Source organism: Eulemur rufifrons, chromosome 29 (assembly GCF_041146395.1).
Source record: "Eulemur rufifrons isolate Redbay chromosome 29, OSU_ERuf_1, whole genome shotgun sequence".
Classification (NCBI taxonomy): domain Eukaryota; kingdom Metazoa; phylum Chordata; class Mammalia; order Primates; family Lemuridae; genus Eulemur; species Eulemur rufifrons.
In genome coordinates, this window is record NC_091011.1 from 63,823,439 (window position 1) to 63,842,789 (window position 19,351).

At 38.0% G+C, this 19,351-nt stretch overlaps 1 protein-coding gene across 45 annotated transcripts in view; it reads right to left on the bottom strand.

Moving 5' to 3' along the window:
• Positions 1–19,351, bottom strand: part of NRCAM (neuronal cell adhesion molecule) — a 264,004-nt gene that overhangs the window by 110,963 nt on the left and 133,690 nt on the right. For 6 of the 45 annotated variants that reach the window (XM_069462464.1, XM_069462449.1, XM_069462425.1 and 3 more), the window contains exon 4: positions 9,810–9,964. The exons of the other annotated variants lie outside the window; for them this stretch is intronic. The gene's annotated coding sequence lies outside the window, so the exon portion shown is untranslated. The remainder of the gene's footprint in view (positions 1–9,809; positions 9,965–19,351) is intronic. 45 annotated transcript variants of the gene reach the window in all.

The window sequence follows — 19,351 nt, forward strand, 5'->3', positions numbered from 1 at the left end:
TATAGAAAAAATTAGCCGGGCATGGTGGTGCATGCCTGTAGTCCCAGCTACTCGGGAGGCTGAGACAGGAGGATCGCTTGAGCTCAGGAGTTTGAGGTTGCTGTGAGCTAGGCTGACGCCACAGCACTCACTCTAGCCTGGGCAACAGAGTAAGACTCTGTCTCAAAAAAAAAAAAAAAAGAAATCCTAAGTAGGAAGTTTTTATAAGGCACACAACAAAAGAGGTTTGTTCATTCAAACTCCTTACTAAATACACTCTCACATTAAAATGCATATATTGGCAAGGGCTACTCAAAGGCACATGGAGAATGTACATCAGTATAGCATTTTGAGAGCTGTAAGTAAACTAATGTAAATTCATCTCTATATGCCAACTAATTTAGATTCAATAAGAAACTTATTTTTAGCTCATTTCACATGCATTCATACATTTATTGCATTCCCCTATTCATATTTAACAGCATATTTTACTGGAGACATGAATCTTTTCTCCAGTTGGTAAGCAGTTGAAATTACATTAGAACCTGTCCCCACTACTACTTACACTCTTTAAATGCTTCCTAAAATAAATTAACAATTAGCAGGAGCCAGGGGGAGTTCTCCATTAGTCTTCACAGTAACAGTAGGGAAAGTGTTTTCCCCGACAAAAAAGATGCTGGATAACTACCCATATGGGCCATCACTACTGAATTTGCTTGTTATTTTTATCTTTGAAGTAGATGTAATTTGCCTTCTATGGAGAAGATATGAGACATTTCTTTAGTCAAAGGTTATGATTTAGACCTTGGGTCTCTGTTGTTGCTTGTGATGGCTCTTCCCTATTTCTATTTTTTGGGGAGAATCGGGTGAGGGGAGGTGAAGACAAGCCTGCTTGGAATAGCACATGAGGTGAATTGGGCTGGGACTTCCCTGAAACAAAATTTATCTAGGACTTGGGGAAAACATGGGATGCAAATTTCTATTTCAAATAACAATGCAGAATAACCATTGGAATGGTTGGAATAGTATGATCAAAGAAATTTGACATTCCATTAAAAAGCCTTTATATACTACATACAGTATGAAGAGAAAAAGTATAAACAGATTCTCTGCCCTTTCTGTGTAGTTGTTTAGGCAATTGAAATATGTTTGTAAGCTTTTTTTAGAACTGACAGATCAAATTATACATATTTATGTATGACATGATGTTGCGGAATGGCTAAATCAAGCTAGTTAACATATGCCTCACCTCACATAGTTGTCATTTTTGTGGTAAGAATACTTAAAATCTATTAACATTTTCAGGAATACACTAATACATTGTTATTAACTATAGTCACCATGTTGTCCAATAGATCTCTTGGAGTATTCTTCCTGTCTAACTGAAATTTTGTAAACTTTGACCAATATCTGCTTGTAAGCTTTTTAAGAGCAGCCTGACTCATCTTCCTTTCTCTTCTTATGATTAGCAGTGTCTGGCAGTGCCAGGCACGCAATAGGCATTCAAGAAATGGTTGTTGAATTAAATGCCATCAACAGCTAGATCACGGAAATTAAGGTGTCATTCAGAGCCTTATCTAAGAATTTTTCACTAGCAGGAATGTTGACCTGTAATAGATAAAATTCTTCTAACCCTTCTGGGCTCTCAAAGTACTGTCTCCAGACCCCAGCATCAGCATCACCTGGGAACTTGTTAGAAAGGCAAGTTCTTTGGCTCTACCCTAATCCCCTAAATCTGCAGTCCCCAACCCTTGGGCTGTGGCCTATTACCAGTCTGTGGTTTGTTAGGAAACAGGCTGCGTATCACCACCTAAGCTCCACACCACACCCCCATGACACCCCAACCCCCATCCCCAGTTCGTGGAAAAACTGTCTTTCATGAAACCGGCTCTTGGTGCCAAAAAGGTTGGGGGCCACTGACCTAAATCAGAAACTTTGGGGCTGGGGACTGGGATCTGCAGTGCAATAAACACTTCGGGTGATTCTCATACACACTAAAATTTGAGAATCACTGTAATCTAACCCAAAATGGTATTGTGGGGCTCCTCTTTTCCTAAAAGGAGGCCATGAAGAGAAAGAGATACACTCTCTATATTTAGGGCAAGCCTATGGTGTTACTAAATATCAGCCTAGTAGGTTAGATAATAGGTAGACCTGTAACATTAATTTCATCAAATTTCAAAGGCTCCTTTTCATCTCAAAGGTCAACATTCAATGTTAGCTAAATCCAATGAATTTATCAGCTGGAAAAGTAATACTGTCATGACACTTGCATCCTCGTGGCCCTTCCTGATCTTCCTGCATAAAACGTGAGCATTGCCAGCAGTCAAAGGGAAAGAATGAGGACTCAACCTAAGAGGGAAAAGCAGAAAGCAAAAAGAATCATGTACCCTTAAGAGTATCTGCCAAGCGCCATATTTTCCTCGGTTGCTAACCACCAGACTTCTTTGTCCTGAGCAAAAATACTACTACTGTGCTTTGTGTAACTCATTCTTTTTCAGGTTTCTGTCAGCTGAACACTATTGCTATCTGACACAAAAGCTAAAAAGCATTTTCCTCAAACATTTAAAAAGGAAATCATTTAGAGTTGAATCAGCAACTATCAGAGAAGGCCAGAGTCGGGTCAACAGTACAGTACAAAGCAAGCATTTCTAGTCTTTGTGATTACAACTGTCTAAACATTTCTGACAGATTTCATGTGGTAATGTTTTTCTGAATGCCATCTCATAGAACTTAAACAATAAAGAATTAAAGTCAAAACTTGAAAAAGATAATCAAAGAAAATGAACTGTAATCGTTTTTTCAGAGGCTAAATTGCATCAACATTTGAATATCTATTATTTCTTTTGTCGTTTCAGCATTGTGTACTATCATTATCTATTCTTTCGGGGTTCTGAAAAGGCTTTAGAATCTGCTGATTGTCATCAGCTAGCTACTGAACACCGCTGGACCGTGGCAAATGTAAAAAAGATAGTTAACTACTGCAAATAGGGTTTCTGTTGCCAGATAAACAGCATTGCAAAGCTGGAGTTTCAGCGCTCACATCTGGGCACTTTCAGAGAGCAATCTGTACGTGAGCATGAACAAAACCACCTGGGATTAGTCATATTTCCAATGGTTCCACGGCAAAAACTGGCAGATCCAGAATCTAGTTGCTTAGCTGTTGGCAGATAAAATATACAAGATCAAAAGAAAAAAGGGCTGTGTTTCTGGGCAACCCTTCCTCCACACATCCCGAATCTAACACCAAATTAATTTGTATGGCATGAGTGTTTTGAATTAAACACGCCATGGAAATATTTTATTATCTCTTGCATTTACTTTGGGTAAATACTACTTAATTTGACTCCCTTCTGAGTAATTAAAAATGCATTATCTCAATGGGAAATAGAATTAGTTTCATTATGCAATTTATTTTTGAATTAAAAATAGCCAGAGAGCAAGCAAATACTTAGAGGTCAGAAGCCTGATGCTATATAATTAGAAAACCAGAAATTAATACAATGTACTGATTGGCATAACAACATAAAACAAGACAAGCTGATTTTAAATACTTTGTTCTTTCTCAAATGTGTCTTTCTTGACAATTAAGCGTGAGTCATAGGACTGGCTAATGACAGTATCACTGACTGGTCTTTAAATATATTTGTTATGTATGTATATGATTATTGCTTACAAATGAAGAGAGTGATCAATGTTTCTTTCCACCTTGCCTGAAACTAATATATTATCACAAATTCTGAGAGAGAGAGAGAGAGAGAGAGAGAAATAGAAAGAGAGAGGAGAAAAGAAAGCATTGAAGAAGAGACACAACTTTCTCACTCCTTTAGAGAAGTTGCAACCTGACTATAATCTTAAAGTAAAACATTTTTTAAAAGTATCTTAACTCTAAATGGCCACAATTTTCTGAAATAACACTGTAGTATTGCAAAAAGAAGACAAAGTAGGAATCAGGAAGTCTCTGTTCAGAATTAGTGGTCTCAAACTCAAATGCCAAGGGGACCAAACAGTTAAAGCTAAAGAATGGAGCTGTCCAGTAGAGCAATGGACATCTACTCAGGCCCTGGTTAGAGGTGAAGGCTGCTGTTACCCAGCTTCAGCTGATTGTGGTCAAGGATTCGAATACATACCTGGTGTTGCCAGATCACCTGATTTTTTCTTAAAGCCAGAAATTCAAATTTTTATATGAAATCAACTGTTTTTAAAATGGTAGCAGCTAATTTAAAAGTGCTATATGGCTCCAGGACTCCTAGTGAAAGAAACTCATCCAGGGTCAGACGCTGTCTAGACTTTGCACTGCCACTAAATAGCTATGGGTCTCCTTGGGACTGTTTTCTTATCTGTAAAACACATGTCCAAGTTTCTATTGGCACCAGATACTTATTCAAGTCCTTTTATATAATAAATTTCTTCACTTGTGAAAAACCTGTTTAGGAATTTTGATTTCCAATAAGTTAGAGTACTGAAATAATATCAAAATCAGAAAAGGCAATTTCAAAATGCTAATGCAATCTAAGTTTTAGAGACGTGCTTGCTAATTGAGAAGTATGATTTATCCACATAAGTTTGTGTCATTAAATATGCCATACAGAGTTAGGTAAACAATCATCAAACAAGTAGAGACAGAAAGAAGTTTGGATTTTTGAGAGGCAGTGCATCCTAGTGGTCAAGACCACACCGCTAGATCCAGCCTGACCTAGTCTGACAGCCCAGGTCTCCAGTTACCAACTAGCTTTATGTAAGTAACTTAAGGTCTGTATGTCTCAATTTCCTCATCTGTGAAAATGGGGATCACCATTCCTACCTCACAGGGTTATTGTGAAGTTTAAGTGAGTCAGTGTAAAGTGCTTAGAACAGTGTCTGACACAAAGCAAGCATTAGGAAAAAATTAGCTGTTATAATAACTAGTGTAAAACAGCTGAAGTGTTAAAACCGCAAGTGAATAGCTAAATCCACCAAATCTCCTACACTGGTTGAACTAGCATTTTACTGTAAACATCTAAAAGAAATTAAACCCAATTTTCATCCAATCAAGGCCCAAATCAATGGTTTTTTACAAGTCAGTCCATCGGTAACTTGTCAATGAAGGTCTAACATGTGACAATTCGTAAAAATCTAAGAAGTCAACGTAGGAAACGTGGATCAATGCAGTAGAACCGGGGGCATGCAAAATCAAACAGTGCGAATGCCTCGTTCTTGGTTTCTACCCCCTTGTGATTAATTAACAGCCTTACTGTATCCACCCACCAGCTGTATCCTAGCTCGTAGGCCTGACCCCAACTGAGGACTACAACAGTATAATGAAAACTGTGCCTCTAATTGTCCAGCGGGCAATCATGGCTTGGCTAAGAAAGGCTCTTTTCACTTCCCTCCTTTCTGATTAACTAGATGGCTTTATAAATCCCCTTAATAAGTTCATTTGTGTAACCCAAGGCTGGCTGCCCTTCCTTCCTGCTGCTAAGAGGGCTCAGCTGCTTATCTTTGGATGTGACCCATCAAAAGAGAATTGCTAAAAAAAAAAAAATTTCAAATCTGCTAAATTGACAAGCGAAGCTGATCTCACATCTCCCCTAATTTAGTAATGTTTTCTCGTGTCATAAAGCAAGTCTAAGAGCAGGCAGTAAATTGTGAGACTGGCAGAAATCTTTTGTAGCTTATAAAAAAGCCTTTATGATTATCTCATAAGTAGTGAATTTGATAACTGCCAACAGGCCCATGTAAAGTAACTAATATTCACAGAAATTTTTATCGCTTCTAAATAGTGTCCACATGCATTATATCCTTCAGTTCTCCCAACAACTCTGTGAGGCGGTACTATTATTATTCTCATTTTACAAGCAAGAAGCTTGAGGCTTGGAGAGGTTAAGTAACTCGTACAAGATGACATTATTGCTGCGTGTTACATATGGACTTTATTTCAGGTTGATTTTAAATCCAGTGCTATTTCTACTGTAACGTGTGTACCAACTATTCATCTGTTGTCTTTCAGCCCCACACCTGTCCCTGTATATGTTGTATTATTGGGGCCAGGAGTTTGCAATCTGAATTTCTCATGCTCCTTTACCAGTTGTCTTTCCACTGGGTTCTGCTAATTGGAGGTACTGGTGGGTAATAAGAAAGCTTGATAAAGACAGAAGATTCTTGGTTCTGACTCTTCAAATGAGGCAGTTGATGGCAGTTGCTATACGAGCAGTGGGGCTGCTGTGATTCTGGACTGCAGCAGCCCTGAAAGGGCCAGTACTTTTTTTATTGGTTTCAAACCTGGTTGAGATAGCGCCTCTTGAGTGGATCCAGGACCAAATGCATGTGTCTCCAACCCACTTGGAACTGCTGGAGCAAGCTCATGTGTTCCAGCCCAGGGGTGCAAGCTGTTTCCAATCTTTGTACCACCTCTTCTTCCTGTATGTTCCTCCAACACCCCTCCTGCTTCCTGTTGTGGTTCCAGCCTTTCCAATACATTTCCATATTTGGAATACCTAAAGTGGCTTCCATTTTCCTGCTGAATTTTGCTTTACAGACATATACCTGCTCTGTTGGCAACCCTTTGGGAAAGGCATATAAACTAGAAGACGCTGAACCTGTCTCAAAGGGATGTGTGCTCTAACTGGCTGACAGAACTAATGCATTTGAACCAAGAGCAAACAAGACAAAACAGATACATTCAAGGGCTGGAGTAAACGTCCCTCAGACTATCTGTGCTACAGGATGGTTATTAGGTACTTCATCACAAACTGCATTTGCTTGGTGTGAGGAGAGGGACTTGCCTTTGTGTCCTGCCTTAGACATGCTTTCAAGTCCGTCCTCAGCCAGTGCAGAGGCAGCCCCTCGTCCAGCTCACCCCTCTGGTCTTCCGAATCACTTCCCCCTTCAGGCCGTGCTTGGTTTACACTTCCTGCCCCGCAGCCATCTCTGGTGCCACATAGTCTGCCCCATTCTCGTTCAGTTTCCTGTCCATTAACTTCTTGCTCATTGTAAGATTAGCATCCTTAAAGTCCACATTTGCATCACCACACATGAAAAACCTTTGTCTACAGCAAAAAGGGGCACAATTATGACATGTATGATTTGGTACAGAACTACTCACTATAACAGGGGTTAAGAGTGGGTGAAAAGTGATTAAATGGTTGATAGACTGTCAAATATTTTGCAGCCCTCATGAAATCTACTGATTTTACTTTTTTGTCTCCTAAAATAGAAGAATTCTATATCATTTGGGATTGCTATTTATTTTTAAAACAACTACTCTTTATTGAGGGCTTATTCTGTACTAGATACTAATAATTTGTATACGTTAATTCTTTTACATCTCTCAAAACCAAATGTTTTCTCTTTTTACATATGAGGAAATTGAAACCCAAAGTGATTAAGTTACTTCTCCATCATCTTAGTCTGTTCAGGATGTTATAAAAAAATACCATAAACAGGGTAACATATAAATAACAGAAATTTACTTCTTACAGATCTGGAGGCTGGGAAATCCAAGATCAAGGTGCAGGCAGAGTCAGTGTCTGGTGAGGACCTGCTTTTTGGTTCTTAGGTGGTTATCTTCTTGCTGAGTCCACACAGGGTGGAATAGGGGAAGGCAGCTCTCTGGGGCCTCTTGTTAAGGACACTATTCCCAGCCTTCAAAGGCCCCACCTCCTAATACCATCACATTGGTGATTAGGTTTCAACATACGAATATTGGGGGAGGTGGGACACACACATTCATATCATAGCATCTCCATTCTTTACTTGATACTGGCAAAGCCAGGACTCATGTTGTCTGACTCTTATGTCCATGCACTTAAAGACAATGCTAAACTGTCTCTGTGGATGGAGAACGGTATTTCCAGTTTGGAGGTCCTACCAACCTACCTCTGTCATCAGCATCCTCAGCCAGGGGATAGCAACATGGGCAGAGCCTCTGCACGGCACAGAGGAGAGAAGAAGGAGGAAGGGCTCCAGAGTAACTTGGCTTCTCCCTGTCTTATATATCGGCGTCTGCACAGGACAGCATTTGAAAAGGGCTCTGCAGCACTTGCTGAAGGAGTGCACTTGAGCTAGTACAGAGTTCCCAGAGGGTGTAAGCAAAGCCTATTCTTTGCTTGACACAGTTATAGATGGAAGTCAGACACTTCTGCCTGATGTGCTTTCACACACTTCAAGGGCTCAAGGATGGAGAAAACATGGCAACTACGCAGAGAACCACGGTGCTCTAGCAATTGGCATCCTTTTACCCCTACAACTAGTGGATGAAGCATGGCCTCTGTTACTGCGAAGGTGGGACAGTTTCTCTATGGTCCCTTCCAGTTGTTCACCTTTTCTTACACAGGTACCAGCCTTTCTCTCTCTCCTCAACTGTTCAGTATCCTGATATCTTTTCATGGAAATAACTGAAATATGGAGCCTCTAAAGCATCACATGTGGTTGAGACCTCAGAGTTTTCATTTCGTCAGAGATTAGAGCATGAAGTCCCTGGTACAGTCATATACAGACAACCTGGGGTGCTAATCTCACGTCTGATATGTGACTGAAGCATTAGCAGCTCAATAAATACAGAACTGAATTAAGGAAACGAAGTGTTAGCAGGAGAAGTTCAGGCATTGTCCAGTAGGTTGGGATGTGATTTTTTGGAGAAAGGGGCATTGTGGGGATGCTCTTAGCACCCTCAAATCATAACATGAATGCACGGTCTGGGGCGGGCCTTGAAGATTGATAAAGATTTTTACTGTATTTTATTGTATTAATAGGAGACACATTAGCTTCAATGTTAGTACCACAATACACAGACCCTGTAATTGGGAGGCCATTAGGAAGATTGTTCTGATTCAAGTGGTCTCTGTGCTTCCACAACTAGCAAATTAAATGAATTATTGAAAGAAAAGCCTCTAAGAAACACATAATGATAATTATTCTCCCCAAATAATCTATGTTTCCCTCTACCATTATAGAAACTGATGTAACTTTGGCAGAATTCTTAATGTTATTTATATCCCACACAATGCATTCTTTTAATCCAAAAGATAGCACTAGGCAAAAAATCTAATTTCTTTGAGGACAGGGTTTTTACTTAAAATATATGTGGCTGTGCCAGTTAAGAGCCTCCTCTGTGTCAGTGCCAGAAATTAGTCACAAGCCAAATGCCCAAACAGTCTTTGTAAACTTATGATTAGCTTTCAACCCAACAAAGCCTGTATTTGTCACTAGGATACTTGCTTCTCCAGCTACTGGTTAAAGGATCAGTGACATACTTCAAAGATTTTGGGAACAGTTTCTGTTCTTTTCGAAGAGCATTTGTGCTCTCAAAAACAAATGCTAGATTTGTTCATTTGCTCCAAAAAATGAGAGGAACATTTCTTTTGATTGTTGTCCAACTCCACCTCCGCATTTTAACAATAGAAAGCCACAATACCCTTTCTTCCTGCTAGCAGAATTTGTGAGTAAGCTGAGTCCCAAAATATGCCATTTCCAAACCTTGGGAAATCAGGCTGTCACACAAAACTAGAGCAGAATGTATTTAGCTAACAGCATTATCTGACAAAGAGCTGAAACTTTAAAGTTTCACAAGTCTTCATTCATTCATTAATTCATTCACTGAGCAAATTAAGCACCTACTACATGCCAGGTAGTATTCTTGGTTCATATATTAATGAACACAATAAACAAAAGTTCCTGTCTTCATAGATGTTATATTCTAGAAGGGGAAAACAGGCATCAATTATATGGTTTGTTAGGTTGTATTATGGAGAAAAAATAAAACAAGAAAGGGGATATAGTGGTTCCAAAGTGTGTGTGAATGTGCACATGCATAATACACTTTCTTGCCACAAGTTCAGGAAATAAGTCACTAGAAAATGATGTACGAGCAAAGACCTAAAGAAGAGGCAGTGAGCTCGGAGGACATGTGCAGGAAGCGTGTTCCAACAGAGGGAGCCATGGTGCAAAGGCCCTGCTGTGGGAGGGCGCCTGGCTTGTTCATGGGGCATTAAGGGGGCCAACATACCTACAGCAGAGTCAGGAGAGGGATGTGGCTTTGTACAAGCTTAATTAGGACAAAGAAAAATTAAGTAATATTCAGAATGAGACACTTGATAATTAGGAGGTCATTAATAAAACTAAATACAAATTTAAATAAAATCTACGTTGCAAACCCATCATATTTAAAGAAAAACATACCTAATGACCATGATCATTGTCTAGAAGGCATCATTGAAATTATTATAATCTAAGTAGGTGGGGGATTTATGAGTAGATAGTTTTACTGTGTAGTAATGTAAGGGGCTCACAAGACAAGGGTCCCCAGTCCAAAAAAGATAAACCTTCCACACTTGAATCTAATGATAGGATTTAATGTTTCCTTTCTTTGGATCGTCAAGGCTATTTATGTTCCAGGTTCTTCTACTAAAACACAAACACTAGGTTAGGATGGGACGGGGGCAGGGAAAGGAAGTCTCTAAAGCAGCTATTGGTTAGTTGCTTCTGCGAAGCAGTGGACGGCATGCTGCCTTCCAAATCTTGTGTGAATAAAACGTGGCTTGGGTTTCTGGAGAAGAGCTCTAGGAAGGAACAAGTGGCCTGGGGAGAGAGCAAGGTACAGAAAACAAACTTTCATTGTGACTACTTCTATTACTGTGGACAAAGGCCATACCTGTGAGCAAACCACGCTGACACTACATCTAAGAATATATTATAATATATACATTTTTTGAGATAGAGTCAGCCACATAAGAGATAAGAATGCCCAACATGACTGTAATATCACCTTGTAGCAAGCAAGCTTTCCCAACTCTGTTATACTGCTGGGTCTAGAATTTTTTTTTCTCTTTCTGTAGCACCCATTTATTCTACACAGTGAACATGACATGGAATGGATATTTAGAACCACAGGTGCAGTGTAACAACCTTGACAGTCTTCAGATTTATTATTTGATGTGAACGGGCAGCAGGGTAATAACTTTGACTTCCATATGAGACCTTATTTGTCATGTACATACAGCACACTGACCAGAACTCCCCAGGCCAAGTGCTTCCCTTATGAACTAATTAAGCATTCTGGTGGGTGCATCTCTGGTCCAGGCAGAGATGCGGTGGTGAAGCACATGCGCCCTGAAATTAGACTGCCTTGGTTTCAGCCCCTGCTCTACCATTTCCTAGCTCTGTGTCCATGGGCAATGTAGTAAACACTGTACCTTGGTTTCTTTATCTATAAAATGAGGATAATAACAGGTTACTCTGACAATAACATGAGATAAAACATGTACAGTGTGTAGAACATGTTTAGCACATGGTAAGCCTTAATAAACGGTTACAGTAGAACATAATGGTTTTCGGAATATGTATTACTGGGAATATCCAATTCCTCTGTTAAGATATAACTGCCTGCATACAAATTTAATAATTCCCCAAGATTCTATTGACATTTTCTATAAGCATAGACTAAAAAGAGAAAAAAAAAAAAAAAACCACTGATATTGAAAAAATACTGCTCAGGGCATATTCTGATTATTCTCAATTGTTATTGTAATACTGTGTTAATTTTACCTTATTAAATATTGAAGAAGGGCCATCACCGTTGGGAAGAAATTAAAATATCTTATATAAAATTAAACTAATTTGTCTTTACGCAATATAACATTAGAGGATCCCAGATGCTATTTTTACAATAAACATCTATTTTATAAAAAGGTCATCATGTCATGCATGTGCCAACAAAACAGAGAAGCATAAGACAAATGCATCCCTGGGTCAGTTAAGATCCTTCGAGAAAATATTTTGCCTCCCAGCTGTGCTAAACTGGGGGCAGCACTGAAAAGAACAAGTCAAATGAGAATTCCCAAAGAATGTCAAATGTCTACCTTCGTTAGGGCACATAGGCCGGGAGGAAATATAAGTTAAAAATAAAGAGATCAGGCAAAATTTGTTTCAGATCTTGCTTTAAAACTTGAAATTCCTTCATTTTGTTTTCTAATTCATCATAACATTGAAATTGTGGTGCTGATTGGTCACTAAAATATATCAGTTAAGAGAAGCTCAATCTTAGAAAATATGATTTTTAAATTCAAATACTTTTGATTAAAATATAATACTATCAACTGTAACAGAAAGCCTTTTTTAAAAATTCTGCTTTACTTTACATTTTATTTAGGAAATAAACTTTACTTATATTGGGTGTATATTTTTACAGAATTAGATTTCATTGAATAATGAATTCTCATTAAAAATAAGTCTTCAAAAAATAAAAAAGCAAACTACACAAGATTCTCTATATTCTAGAAATAGAGATAAAATACTCCATTACAATGAAGAAGTATACAAGGCACAACTATATAATGCCAAGAAAAGAAAGAATAATTTTGATAAGAAAATAAATTGAAATTGTAATGAACTCTCTAACATCATCTGCAGAGAATTCTACATAATTTGAACAATTTAAAAATAGTTATTGTGTATCTTAACAAAGATTTCCCATTCCTTTCATCAGGAAGCTAGTTAATGTCAGATGATAAATGTAATTTTATTATGCCAAAGTGTATTAATGCCAGCCAGATTCACAACAATGCTAAGTAAAATGTGGAAAACAAACTAGAAAAGTTTTTTCCACAGACGATATTTATAGAAATTAAAATAAGTATTCAATTGTTTTCTAGAAAATAGGTTCTAGGGTCTACACAAACCACCAGTATGATTTCTAGGATAGCTGGAACTAATGAATTGGTACCAGGCACCTGGGAAGTCATTAGCACTAACCAGGGGTGACTAGGATGAGCGACAGAAGGAAACAGGCAGGGTGCCCCCATGGCAGGAACAGTACAACCTCCTCCTATCCCATCTCATGTTTCTGAGATAATAAAAAAAAAAAAATGCCTAGATTTCAAGGTTTTTTTTTTCTTTCCTTTCCTTTTTTTTTTTTTTGCTTATTGTATGTACATGAGAAATAGAAGGGAAATTAGATAATTTTACTATTTTTGAAAAAATACAGCTCTCTTCCATTTGAGTAGAAGATGAATGGATAGTGGTATGGATTTTGATTAAGAAATATCTAGGAGCTCAAAATGAAAAATTTATGAATGTAAATTATTATGTGGGCATTTACAATTATGATTGGGTGCATTAATTATGGCAGAATTTGTCTATAAGTACACATGAATTCCCTCTGCAGCCAGTGCATCGCTTTAGGATAATATTTCTGAGACTCATGATTCATCTTTGCACATACCCTAGGGTTAAACTGCCTTTCATCTTAATAAATCTGAAAGAATTATTAAGATGAAAATGTTTCATGGAAATACCACCTGAGTCATTTGGCATGTGTCTAACTGATCACCCTCTCCAAATAGTGACCATAGGACTAAAAAACCCACAAAAATAACAACAACAGAAACAATGCAGCTCTTTTCCCTCATATTTGACTCAAATTCATCTGCATAGTAATAATGACATATTGTCCCATGTTATTGCTTCAAAAAATGTTTCCAGTGACCCTTGGGAATGCTATGTACTGTTTTCCTTCATTTTTGCCCTTGGCAAAATTTTATTCATTCAGATCATTCTTTGAGAAAATCGTTTCAGTCTGAATTGTATACTTTCTAGGTCCCTCAGTTAATAAGAGTTGTTGACCTTTTGGTTTTACAGCCGGTTCTCTTGGAGATGACTGATGTCATTAATTCTCTTCACACGAGGTCTTCAAGAAACCACTCCTCATTCTTCAAAAAAGTGCACTAATTCTCAGAACAAACTGCTGCCAACCCAGTTCTCTGAGTTCCAGAAGGCAAAGATGTCTCCATTACAATTGTATTCACAGAACCATGTGACAGAAGTTCTGGGTAAATTTAAATAAAATGACAAAAGGCAAGGAGACACTGTTCTCCAGGGGCAATTTGTTTGACTCCTGGCATTGCTACGTACCATTCCCACAACCTCTACCCTAGATTTGGGATCTCAGTACAAACGTATCTACCAAAGCAATCATTTCCTAACTGCTTTCCTCATCTTCTATCATCAAGTTCTTTCATCAAATTTTTCTAAAATGGTAACGCCAAGTTAACCTTCTCAAAACAATGTTGGACACATATCACTTCTCACAGAAGAACTTAATGAGTTCAAAACAGTGCAACTCAAACTTATTACAGTATATTCACAACATGACATATTTTAAACTCAATACATTCACAACAGAACTCTCTGTCTTCCTCAAAAGCAGCCCTTTTGCTGCATTTTCTGTTAGGGTCAGTAGCACCACCACCTACCCAGTATCTAAAGGCAGAAGTCAGGCCTCGATGTTCCTCATTCTTCATTCTCAACTGACAAATATACTCTGAACTGTCTCCTCTTCAGCCCCTCTTTTAGGACCTTGGCTCAGGCTCATTTGCTTCTTATCTCTAGCCTCCTACTCATTTCCAGCTTCCAATTTCACCCATACTCCCATCTGTCCTACATATAGCTGCCAAGCTGTTTGTTCTGAACTCACATCTGACCACAGAACTCCCATATTCAAAATTCTTCAGTGGAATCTCATTAACCTATCCCAAACTCCTGGCCTCAGGTGGCCTCACCAACCTGCACAGCACCTCCAACTTCTTCACCTTCGGTCACACCAATGCACTCAAAGTGTGTCCACTGGTGATTTTCAGGTAGTATCTACTAGACCTCTGCTCTCCCATAGCCTGGCATGTCCTTCTCCATGACTGCCTGGAAGATGCTCACTCTTATTTGATGCTGTTTCTCAAGGATTTTCCTGATGCTACCATGTGAAGTTGTCATCTTCACCTTTACATCACCATTACATCTTTACATGTATGCATATATATTAATATATATATATATATACACACAAAAATATATATATAATTTTGACATTTTTTGGACTAATTATACCATATTGCAATTATTGTGCTGTAGTCATTTCTTGTTACTCCTCGAAGATATCTGAAACACAGTAGGTCATTTATGAATGAATGCATAAATTTTATTCATTCACAAAAAAAGGAAGGAAGGAACAGACAGCTCTCCAAAGTTATTTTCAATCACTTGTTAGTTCTACTTGCTACTTTAAATTGGCTTACTTATTTTCTCTTTTGCCATGCAAATACCATACTTATCTTCCTCTATGCTCAAGACTTTGCGATTTTCCCCACTGTAATTTCTATTCTTTTTAATTTAATTTTTCTAAAGTACTTTTAGAACCATTCTTCTTTCATGATCAGTTCAAGTCCAAACCAGTCATAAACCTCGGTTAGTCTCTCAGTAACTAGTGGTCATCATTCCTTTGAACTCCCAGAGCACTTTTAGCCTATACAACACATTTAACCATCCATAACGCTACTCCATGCTTTCTTTTTATATCCACACCTAGTATATACTTATGTATATGAACAGTCAATTTATACACTTATTACACATACATAAAGAGTGTGAGTCCAGGAAGGGCAAGTACCATATCTGGCTCTTTTTGCATTCTTAGAACCTCTCATGGTTCCCTATAGATCGGAAGAAATCAATAATGTTTATTAACAAAAATGGGCACAATATAGGCATTACATGTAGCTTCCATAAATTAGTATTTTATTTATATTAATAAAACCAAAATAACTTCAGAATAAACTTTGATTTATTCTCAATAAGATAATGAGATTCTAGGTTCAACTATGGGTAATGTTTCCACCAATCATTCATTCAATGGCTATTGAACATGCTACTTGTAAGAACTCACAGCTGAGGGGAATCTATTTTATAAAAGAAAGTCTTTCAATTGTTTACTCTTTCAAGCAAAGGTCTTTTTATGCCCTAAATATTGGATCACTTACTGGATCAAGACTGGTATATTTCGGTAACAAAAAATAATTTTAACAGAATCGAGAAGCCCATTATAATGTAGGTATTTGAAATCTACTTCCTCACAGAACTTGGAGATTGATCTACAGAAGAAAAATCTTATCATTCAAATGTTTTCTTTCAGGAAAATGAAAATTTCTATCAATTTACCATAAATTGGCTGGGCGCGGTGGCTCACACCTGTAATCCTAGCACTCTGGGAGGCCAAGGCGGGAGGATCGTTTGAGCTCAGGAGTTGGAGACCAGCCTGAGCAAGAGCAAGACCCTGTCTCTACTAAAAACAGAAAGAAATTAGCTGGACAACTAAAAATATACAGAAAAGATTAGCCGGGCATGATGGCGCATGCCTGTAGTCCCAGCTACTCAGGAGGCTGAGGCAGAAGGATTGTTTGAGCCCAGGAGTTTGAGGTTGCTGTGAACTAGGCTGATGCCCTGGCACTCTAACCCCAGCAACAGAGTGAGACTCTGTCTCAAAAAAAAAATTTACCATAAATTTGCTTTGAGTAATCAACAACCATCTGCAGTACATGAGAAGACCCAGAGAGAAAATTTAGGGGAAAATTTTCCTTCCAGTTCTAGTAGAATACATTTATTTTTGCTACTATTCTAGAAAGCTTGAAAAGAAAGCTTTTCAAGTGCCTTCAAAAACAAATGAGTCAAATAATTTATTACTTTGCAAACCAAATCAATGTGAAGACTTTTGTATTGAAGGATATCTACAGCTGGATTCTCCATAAGAGGAAAATGTTATATAATGAAGAAATATTTTACAGGACAATGGGAACTTAGATATATTTCCAGATCATTTGAATCATTTAAATATGGTACTTTTGTCTAGTTATATATATATATATATATATATACACACATACATATAACAAATTCCTTCTCAGTTTTTTTGCCCCAGGGAACAAAAGCCATTTAGGAAACTACATTAACTACATCTTCTCTGTGCTTTTTGACAAAAATAAATACATAAAAACTTGCAGAAACCATTTTCCCTGTGCTGCTTCTCCATGTTGGGTTGTTCTCTGCTTTCTATTCTCTCCTTTCATAACCTGTCCCCCTGGCCTTTCCCTCACCAGGCTAACAGCTTTTGTCAGTAGGCTTTTATTCAGTACAGTATCAAAAGCTTCGCAGAAAAATGGATTAATCATGTTCATTGCTTCTCTTTGTTTACCCCTTCAATTCTTGTAGACTTCAAGCAAACCAAGAAAATGCATGTCTAATTACAAATGTGTACTCCCTCTTAGATAGTGATTTGGTGCATTTCTCTTTGAAATATATCGTAGAATTAAAATGGTTCTCCGAGAACTAATGTTTCAAATAAGAGTAGTTTTCCCAAATATATCTTCTACATTAAATATGTCTTACAATGATTTAAACACATATTCAGTAAACCTCAAGTTCCAAAAACGAAGTTTATGTATGCAGATGTCACAGAAGTGATTCAATGTTTTCCTTTTTTATTTTCCACAAATATTGTTTGTGAGGCAGATACAATCAAACATTTAAAAATAATAGTATTCATTTATAAGTGGGAGCTAAATAACGTGTACACATTGGCATAGAGTGTGTAATAGTAGACGATGGAGACCCGGAAGGGTGGGTAGGTGGGAGGGGGGTAAAATTACTTAATGTGTACAGTGTACACTATTCGGGTGATGGTTACACTCAAAGCGCAGATCTCATGGATGTTACAATATACCCATGTATCAAAACTGCACTTGCATCCTCTAAATTTATACAAAAATGAAGTAACAGTAAATTTGGGGTGAAATATTATTAATCAAATAACAGAAATTATGTATTCTGTGAACCTCCAAAGTGGACCTTTGAATAGTGTTGTCACTGATAAGTCTAAATAGGATAAAGAATACTCATTGAAATTTTATTCTTAAAAATATCAAAATGCCTTCCTTCACCATTAATTTCATGCCAAGATTTAATGAGATAAATATTGGTGACTTTACTACTTCTTTATATAACTGTTTCATGCAGTAATTCTCTATTGCATAAAAATTCCCTCTTGTTCTGGATGAACTTGTTTGCTTTGATTTTTGACAACGTTAGAAGTAGTTTTTCTATGTAGCATTGATGGTTTCTTCTTTTAAAATACTGCAATTGGAAGCCCCGGGCACCACGGGCAACATCATCACCCCAGCACCATTGGGCCGTTTCTTCTATGCCTGGACCCTCACTCACCATTTTAGAAAACAGCTTTCTGGTAATTTTTGTCTTCTTGCTGATAATTAAATGGTCAGAAAGTTTTAAAAGCAGTAGTAGAATTCTTATGTCTCAAATAACAAGTAAAATATACTAAAGAAATAAAAAAAAACCTCTCAAACACTCATCTTTTTCAAACCATTAGCCAGGCAGAACCACATCAAGATGAACCTTTTAGAAATATGCTATGAAAAAAAATATGTGGTTGAGTGGGAATTCAGAATATAGCAAGAGAAGTCACAACCCCAAATGAAGAAGAGTGGAAACAGAATTACCCTGGCTGGCCTGATGGCATCCCTGCCTGCGGGAAGACAGGGGTGTCTAACTGAGATGCCAAGTTCACCAAGTGTCTAATGGGCAATCCATTTGCACATCTCTTCCTGTATTATTCCAGTGCGTACTGCACTCCATAAATATTTTCAGCATTTTCTCTTTACAAAAATTTTGAAAAGAACAGAAATGAAACTCAGGGCAGGATTTTATGAAGGACAGACAGATGCCACCAAGCATTTACGTTTATTAGAAGAGCGTTCCTCCTGTGAACTTCATAGTTTATAGAGTCCCTACTAGATTACAGTGTAGAACATTTTTGTATGAGGAGAATATTTCTGTAAAAAGTCTTCTAGAGCTGTGTTTTTATTTATAAAGGTACGGTGTGAAATATACACGCAGAAGACCCATGTGCAAATGGGCCCACGTGAGCGAAGCAGCAGCCAGGGAGGAGGCACATCGGACACACCTCAGGTGCAGTGGCGGCTTAAGGAGGCATCCCAGGAACACATTAATCAACACATTCAAGGAATGCATTAATCAACACTGCTGCAACGGCTGGCATGTCCCATTGTTTTCACCGTGGCATGCTAAAGAACACAGAGCAGCAATCTGAATGTGAATTTCCACCATGCTGCAAGAAACAAAACCCTTTTCAGGACTGGCTCCATGCACCATATCCTACTCGACTCTTTCAATAGAAATCATTCTCTCCTGTATTCGGGTAGTTTATGAACTTGCTTTCTGCGACAGTCAACCAGAAACAAAGAATCTTTACAGACCAGCTAAGTTTGACAAAAGCTGTAGAAATGCCTTCTGCAGATATGAAAACTTGAGATTTTTTTTCCTCTGCCTTACAAAACGAATGTTGTTGTGAAAGACAAAATAAAACAAAACAAAGCAAAAGAAAAAAAAAATTCAAGCATCTATTTGTGTATGCAGTCAGTTGTGACAGCAACATACTGCATTACCAGCAGGGGCCTGGTCCTGGCCTCCTGCTCCACACTGGGTTTCATTTTCCTCCCGGGTAGTTCCCTAGATAACCCTCCTGTCAGGATTTGAC